This window comes from Heterocephalus glaber, unplaced genomic scaffold (assembly GCF_053883595.1).
Source record: "Heterocephalus glaber isolate CG9 unplaced genomic scaffold, H.glaber_assembly_v1.0 deba00001451, whole genome shotgun sequence".
In the NCBI taxonomy this organism is placed as follows: domain Eukaryota; kingdom Metazoa; phylum Chordata; class Mammalia; order Rodentia; family Bathyergidae; genus Heterocephalus; species Heterocephalus glaber.
Genome location: NW_028258301.1, coordinates 59,989 through 81,037, shown reverse-complemented (window position 1 = coordinate 81,037; position 21,049 = coordinate 59,989). Strand labels below are relative to the sequence as shown.

At 41.7% G+C, this 21,049-nt stretch overlaps 1 protein-coding gene and 1 long non-coding RNA gene across 22 annotated transcripts in view; one reads left to right on the top strand and one right to left on the bottom strand.

The window, feature by feature from the left end:
* The window catches only part of Slc1a7 (solute carrier family 1 member 7), an 82,441-nt gene that overhangs the window by 54,955 nt on the left and 6,437 nt on the right, over positions 1-21,049 (bottom strand). The window lies entirely within an intron of this gene.
* Positions 5,833-20,519, top strand: LOC110346610 (uncharacterized). Of its 4 annotated transcripts, none has more exons than XR_015452635.1 (5): positions 5,833-5,990; positions 6,362-6,825; positions 14,182-14,361; positions 16,179-16,240; positions 18,425-20,519. It is a non-coding gene; the product is annotated as an uncharacterized LOC110346610 (long non-coding RNA). The 4 variants fall into 4 exon arrangements; XR_015452634.1 differs by having other exon boundaries at positions 18,422-20,519; XR_015452633.1 differs by having other exon boundaries at positions 14,182-16,240.

Genomic DNA, 21,049 nt, shown 5'->3' with positions numbered 1-21,049 from the left:
TAAAGGAAAACAGCCTCCAACCCAGATTGATGTTCCCTGCAAAACTATCTTTCAAAATTGATGGAGAAATAAGATACTTTCATGATAAAGACCACCTCAGGAACTTCATGAATACCAAACAGGCACTCCAAAAAATTTTAGACAATACCCTAGGAAGAGACAATGAGGATCACAACCCCAGGAAACCCAGCAGAATGAATCCATTGGGCGTGACAAATTAAACGCAAAGGGGGAGAATCCAACAAAAAGGAAAAGTCATGACAAGGCTTTTAAAACTTTTGACTTCATCTCCCTAATGAGTATATAATTCAATCTTATTATTGTACTGATTAGTATTTTTCTGATTCTAGAGTTGTACACCATTCCTTGTGCTATACTGGCTATTTATTATCTTAGGTCTACTTTTTAATTGGGCTGTCTATTAATGAGCTGTAAGGATTCTTTATATATTCTGGTCATAGGTTATATGTATTGTAAATATGGTCTGTTTAAGGACTACTTTTCATTTTAATGATGTCATTTAAAGTTCTAAATTTTGACGGAATCCCATTTATCATTTTTTTTCTTTTATACATCATGTTTTTTGTATCCTAGGTAGTTCTTGCCCACCCTGAATTCACAAATATTTTCCCTTATAATTTCTTCTTAAAGTTTTATACTTTTAGGCTTTCTTATTTAGGTTCATTGATCCCTTCAAGTTATTTTCATGTATGGAAAAAAAGGTTTGAGGTTAATTTTTTATATACAGATACCAGGTGTTCTAGTGCCGTTTGCTGCAAACACTATCTCTTCCTTGGCTCTTGAATTGAGTTTATATTCTATAAAATGCTAATGTTAAATAATCTTTCAAAAGTCAGTGGACCATATATGTGTGGTTCTATTTCTAGATTCTCTGTTTTATTCAGATGATCTATATGTCTTTCCTTATACCAACACTGCCTTGATTACTGTAGCTTTAGAAGAAGTCTTAAAATTAGGTACTAAACGTCTTCCAACATTGTTTTTGTTTTTGTGTTTAACTTTTCTAGGTCCTTTATACTCCTACATAACTTTTAAATTTCAATTTCCAATTCTTCATTTATAACAAGTATACACAGACCTGATTTTTTATATACACCTTGTGTTTTCTAATCCTACTAAATTCAAGTACAAATTCTAGGGGCTCCTACAGATTTCTTAGTATTTTCTCTGTAGATGATCATTTCATCTACATATAAACATTTTGCTTCTGCCGTGCCAATCCTAACCTAGTTGTGTCATTTTATTGCCAGACTATTTTGGTGGGGCCTAGGTTTCATAGTTTAATGGTCAGATACAGAGTAAGCATATCTGCCCTTGTTCCCCACCTTAAGGAGAAAGCATTGGATCTTCTCCATTCATATAAGGCATTCTCGCTGGAAGTATGGAGAACACGTCTTTAATCTGCTGAGAAGTTTCTGTTCTACTTCTAGGCTCCTGATAGCTTTTACCATGAAGAGCTGTAGAATTTAGTCCAATACTTTTTCTCCAACTAGTGACAGGATCATATGGCTTTTTCCTTTCCTCTGTTAAAATGATGACTTTTGGGGGTGGATCTTCCAATGCTGGACCAACACTGCCATCCCTATAACAAAACCACTTTCTACATCCTGCCGGATCTGACTTCCAATAGTTTGTTTTGTTAAACAAATTTCTATCTATGTTCATACTTTTTTCTTCTATTATCTTTATCCAGTTTTAGGATTAGCACGATGTAGATTTAAAATAAGGGGAGAAGTGTTCCTTCTTTTTTCTGCTTTAAATGTTTGATATAATTTATCAGTTAAAATGTTTATGAGCCTGCTGTTGTCATATAGGTAGGTTTTCAAGCTAGGAATATACTTTCTTTTTTTTTTCAGCACAGGTGAACTTTATTTTATAAAGTACTTTCAGTCCACAGGATTGAATTTGTAAATACAGAACATGAAGATATTGAGGACTAACTGTACAGGTACCCATTCATTTTTAAACTCATTGATAAATTTTTCTTTTATGATAAAACAAAATAACAGAATAGCAATAGTTAATACACTATGTAGCATTTATCTTCAAAGTAGTTACTCAGAGTACAAGACATCTACAAAAGATTCTTACAAAAGCAGCAAACTGATAGTACAAAATTTTCTTTTCAACAAATGAAGAGAAACTACTAGTATAAATGAAACAAATGTGCATATACATTAAAATTTTTTTTTTTGGTACCGGGGATCAAACTCAGGACCTTGTGCTTGTGAGGCAGAACAGTGCCACTGAGCTAAATCTCCAGCCTTAAAATATTTTTGAAACAATGGGATAGATAATTTGGGGAACCACTGAACCTCTCCCCATATCCTATTTATCTTCCATTTTGTCATTTGCATATACTGTTTCTCATATGAGAGACTATGTGATATTTAAGCTGCTTTGTCTGACTTTATTTCACTTAACATTAGGTTCTCTAGTTGCATCCATTTACCTATGAATTCCTGAAATTTATCTTTCTTTATGGCACAGTAGTACTTCATGGTATATAAATACATTTGCCTTATCCATTCATCTGTTCATGGACCTATACACTGTTTCAGAAATTAGCTATTATAAACTGTGCTGCTACAATCATGGGTATGTATGTAACCCTATGACAATTTAAAATCTTTTGGGAAGATACTTATAAAGGGGATAGCTGAGAAATCTTCACACTGATTCCCATACTGATTATATTAGTTTATATTCCCACCAACAATGTAGAATTCCTTTTTTCCCATATCCTCACCAGCATTTGCTATGACTTTTTTGATGATAGCCATTCTTTCTGGGGTAAGATGGTACCTCAGTGTAGTTTCAATTTGCATTTCACTAATGGTCAGAGACACTGAACATTTTAAAATCTACTTATTGGTTGCTTGTCCTTCTTCTACATAGTGTCTATTCATTTCATTTGCCCTTTTGATTGGGTCTTTAATTTTGGTAGTCTAATACTTTTGAGTTCTTTTTTTTTTTTGGTACCGGGGATCAAACTCAGGACCTTGCACCTGCAAGGCAGGTGGTGGAACCACTGAGCTAAATCCCTGGCCCTTTTGAGTTTATATATTATAATGTTAGTCTTCTGTCTGAGGAATAGCCAGCAAATAATTTTTCCCATTCTGTAGGTTGTCTCCTCACTCGTTTGGTGGTTTCCTTTGCTCTGGAGCTTTTTAATTTGATATGATCCCATTTGTTGATTCTCAGTATTATTTCTTGTGCCATTGGGGATCTGTTCAAAAGTCCTTGCCCATGCCTATGTCTTCAAGAGTTGTACCTATTTTATCTTCCAGAAGATTGTTTCTGTTTTAATATTTAGGTCTTTGACCCATTTTGATTTCAGTTTAGTACACAGTGAGATACATGGATCTAGATTCAATCTTCTGCATGTGGCCCCTCCAAGACGGTGACTGGCCAATCACCCTCTCTTGGGAGACATCTGAACCCGAATATCTCTCCAGCCACTGCAGTCTGCTGCATCCACTGCTACATTCCACTGGTGCATTTCTCTGTGGAGGCCTCTGGGGTTGCCAGTAGTCACTGTGTGTATGTAAGTTTAAGCCACCCTTCCCATGCAGTGAGTCAGGGATCAGGGAGGAAGCACTGTTTGCCATCTCCTTCTTTATTTGTTGAAGTATCTCTCTTCACTCTCCCTATGGGCTACAATTCTCCCTTCAGATCCTTGCTGAGTCCCAGGCACCCACTTCCCTCCTTGTCTTCCTCATGGTAATATATTCCAGCATCTGGACACCAAATCTTGGAGAGACTGTTTCTCTGCTGTTTACCACTCCACCATCTTCCCAGAAGTCTTGAACTACCCTTAACCAGAACAGACATCTATGATTTTAGTGAAGACACTTAGGCCACCCAGATATTGAACTCCAGTAATTCAGACCACTAATTTCTGCTGGATGTAGGTGTGGTGCAAGGGCTCAAGTGTACGCCTGGACCAGATGTCATCTCCTCAGGTCCACCACTTCTGAAGATTATACCTATCAAACCTGAACTCCCACCACAGTATACAGGTCCCATGATCCTCCTGGGCTCAGCCCAAGCCTACCAGGGGATGCCAGAGACCCCTCTTTAGCTCTTATCCTAAGCTGCCTCCCCTGGATGTCTCTCACCCAGTCCCTGTGGTACAGTAACACTTCAGTCCTAGAGTGAAACTCTTCCAGGTGTAGGTCTTATTTCAATCAGGTCAGTCTTTTGGCTGTCACTTCTGCCACTCTGTGCTGAGGAGAATGCAGGAGCAGAGCTGGCTAGGATTTGGTAGTCTTGTCATTGTTTTCTTTGTGCGGGGCACACAAGGCCTTCTGCATGGATCACATGGCACTGAGGGCCAGCGCTATTGTCGGTGGGATGTGTGGTTCTTCTGTACTCCTGCCTCCCACATGGGTCACCAAAGTGATATCCTTTAGGTTATTAGGTTGGATGTGACAGCATATGGGAACTCTTTGTACTATCTTGGCAATTTTTTCTTGAACTAACTTGCCTTGGTTTTGTCAGTCACAGCCTCTCCAGTCTCATCGCCCTTGGGTTCAGCCCGCAGTCCAGGTAAGAATTCCTTCTCTAGCGCTACCAGCCGAGACCCAGGAATATACTTTCTTTAATAGGTGCTATTCAAATTTCATATTTCCTCCAGAGTTAGTTTCATTAATTTGTCTCCCAAGGTGCTTCTTAGAAGTTGTCAAATTTATTTTAAAAAAGATTTTTGTAATATGCTTTCATTATCCTTTTAAATTCTGTAAAATCTGTGGTAATGTCTCCTAGATCTTAATATTGTAATTTAAAAAATGTATAACTGATATTGTGTAACAGGAAGAAAAGGTCTAAAAGAGCAGGGGAATTGGGAGGGGAAGGGAAAAAAGGGAAAGGAAAAAATATGAAAAGAGGAAAAAAATGGAAACAAGGCCTGATCAGTGCTGCTCTGGGCAGCATTTGGGAATAACAGATGACTCAGAGGGCTGGGATAATCCTAGGACAATGAGGAATTTATGCAGATGAAGATCCTAGGTCAAGGAGGAATTTATGTTGACTAGGAATTTGTCCCTCCCCAGGTGAAACCTTTCTCTTACTACTCAGTTCTCAAGGACCCAGGATGTCTTCAGTTGATGTAATCCTGCCCTGGAGCATCACAGCTTCATGGGACCACTGAGGTTTTAGCTGTGACGGGAGGTAAAAATGGAGTTATGCCTCAACGAGCCAGAGCTGGCCTGTAGGCAGGAAAACTAGGCCTAATCATAATTTAACTGTGAAATTATTTTTCCCCAAAATTATGTAGATTTGCTCCCAATGCCTCATGTTTTGCAAAAGACAAAAAAACCTGCCTCCCCCTCTCTGCTTTCCCTCCCCTCTGCCTCTTCCTCTCAGTAGAACTGCCCAGATCACCCTGCCCTATCTCTGAGGCTTTGCAGTGCTGCTCTCATCACCTGGAGTGTCCTCTCTGCTGTCATCCAGTGAACCAAATGGCCCATTACACCTCATCATGGCTGCACTGGCACACATGGCGGTGCACACCTTAATCCTGGCACTCTCGGGGGCTGAGGCAGGAGGATTATAGGTTTGAGCCTACCTCGGGCAACTTTAGCAACTTAGTGAGACCCTGTCTCAAAATGGAAAATTAAAAAGAGAAAAAAAAGAGCTTGGGATATAGCTCAGTGTGAAGGTCCTGAGTTCAATTCCCAATACTGAAGAAAAAAAAAAAAAGAGCAAGCATGAGCATCACCTCTTCTGTGACATCTTCACTGACTCCCTGAGTGTAAAATCCCTGCCTCCTCTCCTCATCCCCCACTGCAGCACTGGTCACACCACACAGCTGCTCAGGGCCTGTCTCCCCAGCGATGACTCAGTTAACTTTGTATGAAGCCAAGCTTTTTGTTTTTAAACTGAAGAATAAATTTGAGGACAAAGAGAGGAATTTAGGAGAGTGTTGATTAGGAATAATAATAATAAGAATAAGAAGAAAGCTCTTGGTGAGTATCCCATCAGAGATTTTGAGTAGAAGTCAAATAAGCGTCTTCATCCCGATCTTATATGTAGAGTGTGGGGAGGGGTTACAGTTTTTTTTTTAATTTACAAAGAAAACTGATTATCTTGCATATTTGTTTTCTCCAAGCCTAAAGGTAGGAAGGGTCTAAATCTAATTTAGCATATTTTGGATAAAAGTCTTCTTCTCAGAGGGAAGAGCCCTTATCTTTCTATTTTTAAAAATTTTTAGATTTTTATTTGTATATGTTTGCAGTTCATGTAGTTTACAATCATCTTGTCACATGTACATATTACATCATGTTTCTTTCATTTTTAAATCCCCTCCTCTTCCCTCCTCCCCTCCCTCTTCTTCCAGTTCCCTTATTCCATTTTTTCATTCCTGTCAATATTATTTGTCTTAGCTCATGCTATGGCATAAATGTTTGCACTAACTGGGATTATTAGGTTCCTGTACATGGCATATCTTTATTCTTATTTTCCCTTCCCTTTTGCCCCTCACCCTTGTTCCCTTGGACCACTTCCCTACTGAAAGAGATCTGTCCCCTTGTCTAATATCTTTATTTTCATCTTAACTTTTTATCCTTTATTCTTGTATTTACTTTTGTGTCTTTAAGCATGGCTTAACTGTTTGAATTAATTCTTAACCTGGGTGGGCTGTTTTATAATCTGACACTGTTACTATCATCTGGCCTCTCTGACTGTCTACTCATAATAACTAAACTAAACTATTACATTCCTCCTCTGAAGAAGTATGCCTAACTGCGGTTAGGGGAGAAGAAATTAAGATGGATTGACTACTTTGAGCTGAGACAGGTCAAGGTAAGAGAAATATCAGTCAGGGATTTTTCTAGATAGCTAATTTAAGTAGCCCTAGATAGAGGTCGGGTGGGAGTTTAGCAGCTAGAGACTCCCTTTACAGGGTTGATCTAGTGGCCCTGGGTAAAAGAGTCTGGCACATTTACGCACATTTATTATTGGTTTTATCTGTATGACCATTTGGAGTCTGACAGTTTTTAGGCAAGAAGAAACAAATTTTATTATTTAAAAAAATAGTCTAGTTTAGATACACTTTTGAAGGGACTGGAGTAGAGATTGTAACCAACTGGGCCCTAGACCTTCACTGTTTATAGAGGTTACTTGTAAGTCTGATGTTTTATGGTTCTAAGGTCTTTTTTTTAACCTGATGTTAGTTATTTAACTAATGACAACAAGTTTTATTTATTAGTGTGTAAGTCCCTCTAATTTTGGCTGTAAAAAGATTGAGGGTTTTATAGTTTTGAAGGACTATTTTTTTTTGTTTGATTGATTTTTTGGTACTGGGGATCGATCTTGGGACCTTGCACTTGCAAGGCAGGTGGTGGAACCACTGAGCTAAATCCCCAGCCCTTGAAGGAGTATTTTGGCTAAGGAATTTAAGAATCTTGAGCTTTTATAGCTGCCACTGTGGTCTTTTAGCCTCACTGAACCATAATAGTGATAAGCTGCATTGTACCTGGAGATTGTTAGCAGATCAGTGCAGGGCTAGAGCTTCTTTTTCGTATTTAGCCTATATTATTATTTTATAAATCTATGTCTCCTTTTGTTTATAACTTTTTGTTGGGTGTTTAAGAAAAAGTTAAAGTAAGAACTGTATTAATTAAAATTAACCACTCTCTATATATCAAGGCTAGTTACAGTTCCTCAGGGATTATTTTTAGGACCATGTGTGGAGCCTCTTAGCTCTTTTATCAGTGTCATCTGCCAGGATGAGTATGACCAGATGGCTTTCCATGGAAACATGGGAGACATTTTTCTCTTTGGTGATCCTCTGTTTAGCACAATGTACACTGGTTGACTGCTGTCCTCTGGGCTCTAACAATCTTCCTGTTGAGGAGGTTGGGTGACTTACTGAAGTCATAGAATCTTTTCAGAGAAGCCCTTTCCTTTCACGTCCTGCATCTTTGTTGACCCTGGAGGACCAGGGCCAAAATATTGGCTGTTCTCTTAGCCCAGTTACCTTTCATTACCTTTGATCTCTAAGCCTTGGTTGTTAAACACACGGAAGGTCAGTTATATTGTATTGAAGTAGGAGCAGTAGACATAACTATCATAATCTTATCTGGATATCAAACAGTTTGAAACATAAAGTATGGCCAGAAAACTGTCATTTCTTATCAGTCATGAAGTTAAATTTTTGTAGAATGTTAACAGATAACAGTTGTAAAGTTTTATAGGGAAAAATTGAAACCAAGAGCAAAAATAGCATTTTAGGGTAACAATCATGACAAATTATATTATAACTATTAGGTTTTTGTTATCATATCTGAAATAAATTTAAATATATATTGTATTAGTTGGTTATTTTGTCTAATTATAAGATATTAAATGACATAAACTCTTATTTAAATTTGCTATTTTTTTGGAGGGGGGGGTTGGTGCTGGGGATTGATAAATTTGCTATTATTTACTAAAATGTCTTTTAAGTAGAATGCACTTGTTTACAGGGGTACTTTATAGGTTATTAGTGCCTAATCTCTAATCATTAGAGTGACATCATCTAGATTGTGTAATGTTTGGGTACATCTAACTATCATAACACAATTATATAACAATCACATAAACATAAGTATGAAAAAGTATCTACATCATTTGGCTGGCTGGCTCATGTTGGACTGGCATGTACATTTTATCACAAGTAGTTGAAACACAAGTAAGGGAAAGCCAGATGTTTGAGCCTGAAAAAGTTTATCATCATAAACAACTTTTGTTTGAAAGTTATCAGTAGGATACGATTTTTTTAAAGTTTTCTATTTTGGGAAACATAAATGTATTTAATATACCATGAAGTTGGTAATAACTAGCATCATAGCTGTATAGAAATGTTTATATATATTTATTTAGTTTTTATTGTTAAGGCAAAATTTTGACTCTTTTAACAAGTTTTATAGGGTATAACTCCATTGATAAAATTTAAAGGACATCTATAAATCTTTTATAAGTTAGGAAACAGTATTATCAATCACAAATGGACTTATTACCCAACATATAATATATATAATGTATATTACATTATAATGAATATTATATAATATATCTCATTTATATAATAATGGACTGTTTCAGGTGAGGGCAGGCCACTATGAAAAAGCAAACAGAGTGGCAAAAACTCAATGGCAACTGTCCTTTTTGTATTACCCATCCCTCAGACTGAGGTCAGGTCCAGGCCATCCTATTGAAAACCTGCTCCAATTTCAAGAGAAGTCCATGTGCAGGGCTTTGGGAACTGTTCTGCAAACATGCACTGGGATTTTGTAATTAACAGGTCATACATACTTCCCCACCCAGCTCTGCCATGCCCTAATCTCCTGTCTGAAAATGGCAGGACCAAATTTAAAGAGATGCCAAAAAATCTTGATCATTTTATATATCTAGGGTCCAGATCTATATTGTATAAAAGGGAGTACTTATTACTTTGTATGTATTGAACTTATGTAGTATTTTTTTTTTTTTTTGTACTGGGGATCTAACTCAGGACCTTGCGTTTGCAAGGCAGGCACCAGAACCACTGAGCTAAATCCCCAGCCCAAACTTATGTAGTATTAACTCTATAAACTTTAAAGCTTAGATTCACAGCATATTTTGTTTTTAGATATATATATAATATAAATACATAATATATATATTTTAGACATATATATTCCCAGATGTACAGGTTAGGTCATAAACTAAGAGAATAGTTGTTTATTTAGCCAATCATAAATTGATTATTGAAAGGATTTTATAAGCCAACATTTAAATAAACTTTAATGCTTAAGACTCAGCTTTTAGTAACCAAAGGCCTAATAATGAAAAACAGAAGTAACCATTTAGTAATGGATAGAACCTTTGTTATTTTTCTAGTTTTGTAAGTTTAACCAAGACCATCTTAATATCTTAAGAAAACCTTATTGTTTTAGACATAGAACACTTAACTTTTGAATTACAACCAACTTAAATATATGATAATAATTTATTTAATAATGTTTGTTGGTGGTGTGCCACAGTAAGGCTGGGAAAACCCAGAGAAATCACCCATTAGTAGAGAAAACTCAACAAATCGGTTCAGGCAGCTGCTTTTACAGTCAGAGAGGAATTTTGTCAGGTATTGGCCAAGCCCAAGGGGTCCCCATTTTTATTTATCTTAACAATTACTTCAGATGACTCAAGAGAACCAAATCATAGTAGTTAACACTTTAAAAACTATGTATATTATCTTTAATCAAGGAAAAACTCTTAAATTATTATACACAGATAATAGACTGTATTTATAAAACCATTTTTTGGAAATTAACTTGATTGGCTAACAACTTGGGTGAAAACAGGTCACCAACTTTAAAAATATTTTTATTTGGGCCGGGGATTTAGCTCAGTGGTTCCACTGCCTGCCTCGCAAGCACAAGGTCCTGAGTTCAATCCCCAGTACCAAAAAAAAAAAAAAAGAAAAAAGGTAAAAATATTTTTATTCTTATCAACCTATTTAAATTAGTCTACTGTTAAATTGTGTGGGCTAATCTCATGAGTGTCCATTTATCTACTAGCCAAACAAAACAGAACGTATATCTGAAAATTAACACATAGAAACATACATATACAACCTTTTTATCAAATGTTAAGGTTTTTACCTGTAAGCCTCATGTAGGCATGAAGCCTGCCATTTTAAAAAATACATTAAGTGAGTTTGGCTATACTGAAAACACATATATTCAGTTTTCTTTTGAGGCCCCAAAGGGTCAGAAGTTCATAAGGACAAAAATAAAAGGAAAAATGAAATTGATACGTGCTCAAAAAATGTTTAATTAAGCAGCTGTAGGTACCTTAATCAGTTATTAAAACAGATTAAACAGACAATTGAGCAAACAAGAAACCCATAGAACACAAAAAACAATTACAGCTACTTTTAAATCAGAGCGCACGCTTAGATTGGCCAAATCTGGAGGTAACAAGGGGCTGTTAAAATTTAACTTAGCATATTTTAGATAAGAGTCTTCTTCCTGGAAGGAAGACCTCTTATCTTTCTATTTTCATCTCAACTTTTTATCTTTTACTGTCATGTTTACCTTTGTATCTTTAAGCTTGAATTAGGTGTTTGAATTAGTTCTTAACTTGACTGGGCTATTTTAAAAAATCTGATGCTACTATTACTGGATTCTGTAGACTCTTCCCAGGTCCTTGGTGTCCTGAAACAACTGCACGAGACATCTGAAATAGGTAGCAAGGTTTTACACTTGTTAAAGGTAGGAAAAGAAATATGCTCTGCAGGGTGAGAATGTGCCATTGAGAGTTCACAGTGGCCATGAGGTTAATGGTGGAGGACTTTGTATCCCTTATTCTTCAGACTAACATCAGATCAAGGCCATCCCATCAAAAACTGGCTTGATTTGTTTCAGGAGAGTTGAAGATAGCACTTTCTGATTGGTCTCAGGTGCAGCCCTCGAGAACTATGTGCACATGTGTCCTGGATCTCCATGATTGGCAGGTCAAGCCCACTTGCTCAGCCAATTGGCCATGCCCTAATCTCCTGCCTCACTTTCACTGTTGTCAGGTCTCTCTGTCTACTCGTTATAACTAAACTAAACTGAACTATTACAATAGGATGGCCAGCTCCTTCAGGAAAGGAGCCCTGTCTCATTCTCTTGGCTGTATACCATTCTTTATCTGTATGGGGTGGAGTGGGGGTTGCCACTGTTGAGCTAGGCAAGGGTTCATGAGCTGCGCTGGGTGTGGCACACAGTAAACAGTAAGCGTGAACTATGGTAGAGGATTGTTTTAGAAATTTACCAAAATGTTCAACTACTGCTCGACCCCCCTCCCCCACTTTAGATGGCAGGCTTGGGGGCCACTATTTGCTAGAAATGGCCAGCTCAAAAGCAAAGGCAAATGCTCAGGCCAAGCTACAATGGTCTAGAACTACAGGTATGAAATAGAAACTATTTCAAAGAAGAGTGAAAATGCAGAACAAGTCTTTCAGCCTCTGTCACCACTACTGCTCTGAGCTGGAGACAATGAGGGAGGGTTTGGAGAAGTTCAAGCTCTAGATGTGATTTGTGTGAGAAGGGGCCTCGACCCTGGGGCCAGATGGCTTCAGGGCCCTTTTGGGTTCCCTCTTGTCTTCCTCCCCCTGCCCTCTGACCCCTGGAAACCAACCTATGGATACATCCATGGGCCCCTTAGTCCTGTGCTGATGGGGTTCAGACCATGAGAAGCAGGACCAGGACAGGGAAGACAGGAGGATGATGAGGTTGACTTATCCACATCCTGCTCCCTTCCTGCTGGGTCATCTCAGACTCGGATGTGTTCTGGGCGAGGTCACGTGGCTCTGGTCAAGGTGGCCTTTCCTCACAAGTGACCACTGCAATCCCAGTCAGGCCACCCACTCCCTAGCTAACCCAGGGACACTCCATCAGACATGGGGCCCACACCCCGCCCATGCCTTTGTAAGTGGTCCTTTATTCAAGTCTGCTCCAATTACAAAATTTGAACATACCATCTGCTCCCTCCCCCTGCCTCTTCACCCCTGGCCAAGAAGAAACACATTAATTAATAATCCCCCCAACCCAAAACTCAGAGAACCCAAGAGTAGAGAGAACTTGCTCCCTGCTTACTCTCAGAAGTTCTGCATGGGTTACTGGAGCGGAGAGAAACAACACATGGGGTGGAATGGCCCGTGTAGACAAACGGGCTGGAGACAGGCCCTAAATTTTCCCTCAAAGGTATATATATTTTCTCTCAAGCTTCCCACCAGTGCCCATGCCCTGTCCTGCCTCTGTTTCTCATCCACCTAACAAATCTCTGATGAGGGCCAACTGTGCTGACACCAGGGCTGCCCACACAGTGCCTGGCTTCAAGTTGCTCAGGGTCCAGGGGAAAGATGAGTCCTTAGCCAGCCCAGGAGAGGCTACGAAGGGAGCGAGCAGTGCGTGGGGCAGGCTGCCTGTAAGAGGAGGCCTGGTAAAGAGCCCAGCGTGGCCCTGATCTTGCAGAAGCAGTTGCAATGCTCTTGGTGATGGGAGCGCTATGTTTCTGCTGTGTCCCTTCCGTTTGGGAGCAATTTCAGTACCACCGCTGTGGGCTGCTAGGATGACATTTATATGTCGTTTAGATTTTTTAGGCACAAAACCTGAATAAAGCTGCCACAATCACTCACAGAATTCCCAGTGCTTGTGAACAGCAGCCAGATCAGAGTGCTAGCAGCTCAGGGGCAGGGTTTCTTTTTATCTGCTGGCGTGGCGCCACCGTGTGGCCATTTGCAATTGACAGCCACCTTTGAAATCATGAGCCTTGATGAACTTTTAAATTGGGGACAGTTGCATTATTTTGAAGTTGTAGACATAGCATTACGGTTTGTTAGTATCCTATGCCACATTATTTCATAGTCCTATAATTTAAATGTGAGTCAAAGGTGACCATGCCATGCAGTAAGGGTCTCACACTCTTTGGGAGCATGCTGAGTGTCAGAGCTTAACAGGACACCAAGGAGGAGGGTCTGGGGAGGCTCCCCAAATGAAGTGTCCTGTGATCTGGGTTTCAAGGAACTTTCCAAAGGACCACACGGAAGTGGACAGCAGAGTAAGGGGAAGATGGTCCAGACACAGAGAGCAAGGCATGACATAAACAACGGGTCACCAAAGGACATCAAAGATGGATGAAAGAAAGGTCAGGCGTAGTGGTGCCTAGGCCCTGAGAGGGGAGCTCAAGTAGAGATGTGGCTGGAGAAGAGGGTCTGGCCCAGGCCAAGGGAGGCCACACCACGTGTGTCATGGGAAGCAGCTTTCTCACACAGGGCTGGAGGTAACTGAAGGAAAACGAGGCTCTGTGTGGAAGTAGCAGTGTGGGTGCTGGAGCAGAAAAGAAAGGAGACCACAAGAAACAGGAAGTATCTCATGCATCCATCCATTCTCCAAATATTTCCTGAATGCCCACTATGTGCCAGGCATTGTTCTAGGCACTAGAGGCACCCAAGACAACCACTGACTGCTGCCCAAATGCAGTCTACATCCTATGGCACAGAGGAGGCAACAAAGAGATAAAAATATATATAGTATTTCGGATGGTATTGAGAGTGGTGGGAAAAATAAAGTAGGGGAGGAGGGCAGGGAGTGTAGATGGGGCTGCCTTTTTGGTTTGTTTGTATGTTTTCTTTTTGTTTTTTTGAAACAGGGTCTCACTATATAGATCCGGCTGGCTTTGAACTCACTATGTAGCCCAGGCCAGTCTTGAACTTGCATTGATCCTCCTACCTCAGCTTCCAGAGTGCTGAGATTACAGGTGTGCACCAGCTCTCCTGGCTAAGACTCTGCCATTTTTGGTAAGGTGATCAGAGAACGGCTCAGTGAGAAGGTGAGTAAAAGGCCTAAGGGGCCAAGGAAGTGAAGCAACCCAACTCCTGGGGGGAGGCTTTGGGTGGAGGGACCAGCAAGGGCAGAGGCTAAGATCAGAGCTTTGAGGGCCTGAGATAGCTTTGGGGCCTAGAAGAACCAAGGAGGCCAGTGTGTCTGAAGCCGAAGCAAAGTAGATCAAGGGTGTGTGTGTGTGTCTATGTGTGTCTGTGTGTAAAAGAGATCAGGGACATGAAGAATGACAAGTTGTATAGGACAGGGATGGGCAAACACTTTTTCTGTGAAGGTCCAGATAGTAAATATTTCAGGCTGCGGAGGGTGTGCAGTCTTTTGCAACTGCTCTACTTTGCCACTGTAGCATGAAAGCAGCTACTGATTTTTGTTTTAAAAATGAGTGTGGCTGTGTTTCAATAAAACTTTTTTTGTTTAAATGAGCAACAAGCTAAAATGGCCTGAGAGCTGTAGTTTGTTGATCCTAAGTAGGACATTGAAGGCCATTATAAGGTCTTAAATTTAGTTTGAATGAGGTAGAGAGCCACTGAAGAGTTCCAAGTGAAGAAAGGACACACTCTGATGTTTCATTCACATCACTCTGGCGTCTATGTGGGAATAGACTGACAGGAGCCAAGAGTGGAAGGAAGGAGAGCTGCTCCATTACTTAGTCCTAGACAAGTCACTCAACCTCCCGGGCTTCCCTTTCTCCCTTTTAAGTTGGGGTAATAGTGATACCACCCTCCTAGAGCTATCATGAAGAGTAAATGAAGGAACGCATGTAAAACGCATAGCAAGTTCCTGGCACACAGTGAGCAGGATCTACCTGTGAGCCACCTTTAGTAATACAATAATTTGGAGAAGATATGATCATGGCTTGAACCAGGTGATGCTGGTAGAAGTAATAAAAGGTGATTCTGGACATATTTGCAAGGTAGAGTAAACAAAATTTTCTGATGGATTGTATATGGTATAGACAGTAAGAGAAGAATTCAGGAAAACTCTAACTTTTCTGTCTGGGTAACTGAAAAATGGCATTGCTCTTTGTTGGAAAGGAAAAAGCTGGGGGGTGGAGTCGCGTTCGCTTGGAGTTAGGCAGACAGATCTGTAAGCCTAGTTCATAGGCGAGCACATCGAAGTTCAAGGACATGAAAAGGAATGGGCAACAGGCGAAACTGGCCTGAAATGGAAAGGCCAATGAGGAAGGCAGCCAGAAAACCAGAAGGTATAGCAACCTGCAGGTCAAGGAAAGAAGGCATTGCAGTGGAGGAAGTGTGATCAATAGCATGGAATTGTGATAGGTCTAAAAAGCAAAGGGTAAGAATTAATCATATGGCTCAGCAACACAGGAGAGAGAGCAGTTTTGGTGGTGTGGTGGAGAGAACACTGTGGGCCAGTAAGCTAGTGTTACAGACACGAAGCAGAGGCAGTTGTTTGGCGGGAATTAGCTGAAAGGGGGGGATGAGAAATTAGACCTCTAGTGGGACGAAGTATGAAGTCCAGACAGAGTTGACAACTGATAATGCAGCCATCGAGCTAAGGGCCTGGGCAAGGCCTTGGAGAGATGAGGCATCCAGAGGCATTTCTGATGCACATGGAGAGAGACCATGCATCAGAGCCCTGTGGAGTGAGGAGTCCAGGCTGCCTCCCAAGTCCTGGTCTGCACGACTGAGGGGTCGTGGGGGACAGGTTGCCCTCTCCATGTTTCAGTGGCATCTGGAGCGTTGCTGTTATTGCTGCGTGAGTCCATTACTTTGTAGTGTAATTATTTGCTTGTAAGGCTATTATTTCAAGACCGTGCCACGTTCCATATTCATCTCTCTGTAGCCTGCACAGAGGAAGTGCCTGAAAATGGCTGTGGGACTGAATGAAGCACCAGCTACGGAAAGGTAACAATCTCAGTCATCTTGAAGAAAACCATGATTGCTTTCTTCTCTGCCACACCAGAGAGCACATTCCGTCTGCTCTCTTTTTTAGCTCCATCTCCCTTCCTTTCTGGAGACAGAAAGGGATTCTGATCAAAGATGCCATTACTCAGCCCTAGTTAATACAAAAGCATGGTTGGGATTCCATCAGGATCAGAGATTAATGTAACAAATGGTTCACCAAACTGTTTTGAGTTTCCCTGAATCTTTTAGATGTGATTGTCCAGAATCCCTATCTCCATGTGACTGACCTGAGGGCTTTAAGAAGTGTATTCAGAGATCCTAAGGCAGGAAGATTGACAGTTTGAGGCTGCAGAATGAGTCCCTGTTTCACAGGGAAACAGACCTTTTGCAAATAGGAAAGGGTAGGGGAAGGAAGGAGAGGGCAAGGAGATTTTAAAAAAGAGCAGCTGGTCACAGATATGCTGAAGTTGTGCCAGGGGCTCTGGCAACCTGTGTCCTTCCAGCTGCAGGCAGGGCCACTGGGCCAGAGCAAGACAGACGTAGTGGCCAGGCTGCTGGCGGCCTCCCCTAGGGCCACTGTCACTGTGCAAAACAGCCACACCAGGAGCAGCCCTGCAGCTGTGCAGCTGGGGCTGCTGGTGGCCAGGGCTGAGGACAGAAGCCGAGTCTACTACAGGCTGCCCCGGGGCCAGCGCCAAAACTTGCCGGCAGACGTTGGCAGGAACTGATTGCCTGGCAGTGCTGGGCCAAGGCTTCCGGGGGAAGCAGGATGAATAAACCTTCCTCCTTGTGCTGTGCACAAGTCCTTGGGCAGGATGGGGTGGGTGCCTACAGGGTCTGGAGGCTGGGGGCCAGGTCATTCCGGTTGTCCAGGAGGAAGTGTTCACATGCCTTGAATGTGGAGTAGAATTCTGAGGACAGACCAGACACATTGGTGGTCACGTAGTTGAGCAAGCCAGGGGTGGCCTGGTTGTAGTAGGACACCTGCAGGGCAGAAGCCGTGCTTGGAAAGGGACAAAGGGAAGGCAGGGGGCGCTGGGATGCCCAGCTTCCGGGAGGGCAGCAAACACAAGCCAGCTCCCTGGTATCTTGAGGGTCAGTTAGAAAACTGTCCAGCTGCCAGGCATAACTTCCTCCACCAGGTTCACCTTAACCCTCCCTTGGGTGTTGACGGTCACCAGCATCTTCCCTGCCAGCCAGGAGCCCCTGGTGGGTCCCCAGAAACCCAGCACTGAGTCCTCTTTAATTAGGGCGCTGCGGGACCACAGACACTCCAGGCATCAGCCCAGGGACTGCTCCAAGGTGCTCCTGGTACAAGTGTGTTAATGTAGCAGCCACTGGCTGAGTCCCCACCCGGGCCAGCCTAAGGCTGCAGAAGCTGGGGGCCATGCAGGAAGCTGTGGCACCCCCTCCAGCCTCCTGCCCACCTTTCCGATCAACACCGACTGCCCTGAGTTTTATGGGCCCTGGGAGCCATATAAAGCCTTCCTGGAGAAGTGAGATCCGGGTAAATAATGAGGTAGGATTTTAGATGGGACCAGGTCTTCTGCGTGCAACCTCAGAGCTTTCTCCAAGCCCCTGAAGCAGCTTCTGACTCTTAGATCTTAATGCGTAGGTTTTCAGCCCCTGGCTCTCCTGGGCTGGGACAGGGAGGAGGCCGGAGGTAGTGGCAGGGTCTGGAGTGGTCCTGCCCTAACAGCACTGAGCTCAATGAGGAACGGTGTCTCACCTTGGTCACCTGGTCCCCCTCGTGCCACAGGCAGAAGCCTGAGCACAGCGTCTCCCCGCAGTGGTACTCGGGCACCTCAGGGTGTGTGGGCAGCGTGACCGACATCAGCGCAATGATATAGGGCTCCCTGGAGGAGAGGCAGGGCCAGAACAGGATGAGGGTCTCCCCAGCCCGGCGTGTGTTCTCACAGCTAATGTCTGGCTCAGGGCCAGGCTGGAGAGGAGGCACCGAGAGACCCAGCACAGGGTCTCAGGAGCCCGTGTGACCCCTGGGGGGTTTCTGCTGAGGCCTTTCCACCCTGGACGTTCTGGGAAGAGTTATGGAGTTTGGTTGGAGACTGGGTCTTGATGTGTAGTTCAGGCTGGCCTGAAGCTCACAGTGATCATCACAGGCGTGCACCACTGCACCTGGCTTGAGATTTTTGTTCTTCCTCTTCCTGTCCCTGTCTACAGCAGGAGTGAAGCCATCTGTCCTGGCCTCTGACCCAGCAGAGCTGGCAAGCTCGCTCTCTCCAGCCACATAGCTTCTAAGAAAATGAAGTACCTAGGAATCAATCTAATGAAGGAAGTACATTGAAAAACTACAGTACTCTGAAAAAGGAGATAGAAGAGGATATCAGAAAATGGAAAGATATCCCTTGTTCTTGGGTAGGAAGAACCAGTATAGTGAAAATGGCCTTACTTCCAAAATGGTTATACAGATTTAATGCAATCCCGATCAAAATTCCAACTGCATATTTCACAGAATTAGAGAACGCCATCCTAAAATTCATTTGGAACCAGAAGAGAACTAAAATAACAAAGGCAATTCTGGGCAACAAAGGCAAGGCAGAGGACATCACAATCCCTAACTTGAAAATCACTGTGATAAAAACAGCATGGCATTGGCAAAAAAATGTACCTGAGGATCAATAGAACAGATTAGAAGATTCAGAAACAACTCCAGACATACTCAGCCACCTTATCTTTGACAAAGAAGCCAAACACTTTCACTGGAAGACAGACAGCCTCTTTAATAAATGGTGCTAGAAAAACTGGCTTTCCACTTGCTTAAGATTAAAACTAGACCCATATCTTTCATTACGCACTAAACTAAAATCAAAATGGGTCAAAAAAACCCAAAACGGATCAAAGATCTAAATATTAAAACAAAAACAACCTGCTGAAAGACAGAATAGGTAGAACTCTCGAAAACACTGGTGTAGACAAAGACTTTATGAACAAAACCCTGATCACACAGGAACTATCGCAAAGAATCAACAACTAGGATCTCACCTTATTAAAAAGCTTTTGCACTGAAAGAGAAACCACCAACACAGTGAAGAGACAGCCCACAGTGCAGGAAAAAATTTTTGCCAGCTGTTCCTCAGACAAAGGACTAGTATCTAGAATATATAAAGAATTCAAAAACACCAGACCGCCCCCCCCAAATTTAAAGGCCCAATCCAAAAACTGGGTATCTGAGATGAACACTCAGATGAAGAAGTACAAACAGCAAATAAATATATGAAAAAATGTTCAATATCATTGGTCATTTGAGAGATGCAAATTAAAACAATGCTGAGTTTCCATCTCACTCCAGAAAAACTGGCTATTATCAAGAAAGCAACCAGGACCAGGGATGTAGCTCAGTGGAGCCACGTCTGTCTACCTGGCAAGCACAAGGCTCTGAGTTCAATTCCTGGTACTGAAAAAAGAAAAGAATAACAATCAATAACAAATGCTGGCGGGACTGCGGTGAAAAAGGAGCCCTTCTCCACTGTTGGTGGGAGTGTAGACTGGTACAACCACCGTGGAAATCAATATGGAAATTCGTCAAAGAACTAAAACTGGAGGTTCCATTTGACCCAGATATTCTCCTTCTTGGTATCTTCCCGAAAGAATTAAAACCATCATACCTTAGTGATATATGCACACCCATGTTTATAGCAGCACAGTTTGTAATAGCTAAATCTTGGATACAGCCCAAATGCCCATCAACTGACAAATGGATAAAGAAGACATGGCCTTTTTATACAATGGAGTACTACTGTCCCATAAAGAAAAATGAGCTTGAGACATATCTAGCTAAATGGATGGACCTTGAGACCATACTCTTAAGTGAAATAAATTGGACACACATGTTTAAATACCACATTGCTTCTCTGGTGTGATGAACCAAATTGGAAATATAGTATATTATATAATATATAATTATAAAATTATAAATATATACTATATTAACATATAGTATATATTATGTGTATTACATAAATTAATACATAAAATGTATACTAGATGTTGGGAAATAGGAAGAAAATGTTCAAATGAGAAGGGGAAGAAGGGAGCAGGAGGAGGAATGGAAAGAAGAGATGGGAAAAATGGAGAAAATAGAAGGAAAAACGGAAACAAAGCTTTGGTATATAAGGAGGGGAAGAAGGGTGGGGGTGGGGTGAAGAATAAGCAAGATATATCTTGTACAGGTACAAATTCCCTATCATGAGTGTTACCATTTTGTATATCTAAAATGTACCAATAAATATTTTGCCTCAAAAAAAAAAATTAAGTTTCTAGTCCAGGTTCTGGCATTAATCAAAAGATCCCTTCTGGGCTTATGTAAAATTAAGGGATTTGTTGGCCCAAACAATTTCTAAGTTTCTAAACCACTCAAGACTTTTAAATTTTTTCTACTAAAACAAGATGGGGGCAAAAACACTCTGAGCAGACCTGGTTGGGGGAGGACCTCTGCTCAATGGTGATGAGGCCTCCAGACCCACTCCAGCTAGACTGCAGCACCTGTCCTCTGCTGGCCCCTCCGAAATGCCCGAGTCACTCTCAGGTCCTCTCTAAACTCTGTGATAAGAAACAAGTATCTAGTACCACCCAGAGGAGTCACCAGCAATACCATCACTCAAGCAATGAGCTTTTTCCAAAGTTATGCCTGAGTGTTTGTGTTACCTAAAGGGGCCTAACAAAACTTAAGAAACCCAGGGCAAGGGGCCAGGGATTTAGCTCAGTGGTGCCTCTGCCTGCCTCAACAGTGCAAGGTTCCAAGTTCGATCCCCAGTACCAAAAAAACCAAAGTCCTTGGTTCTTCTTTAT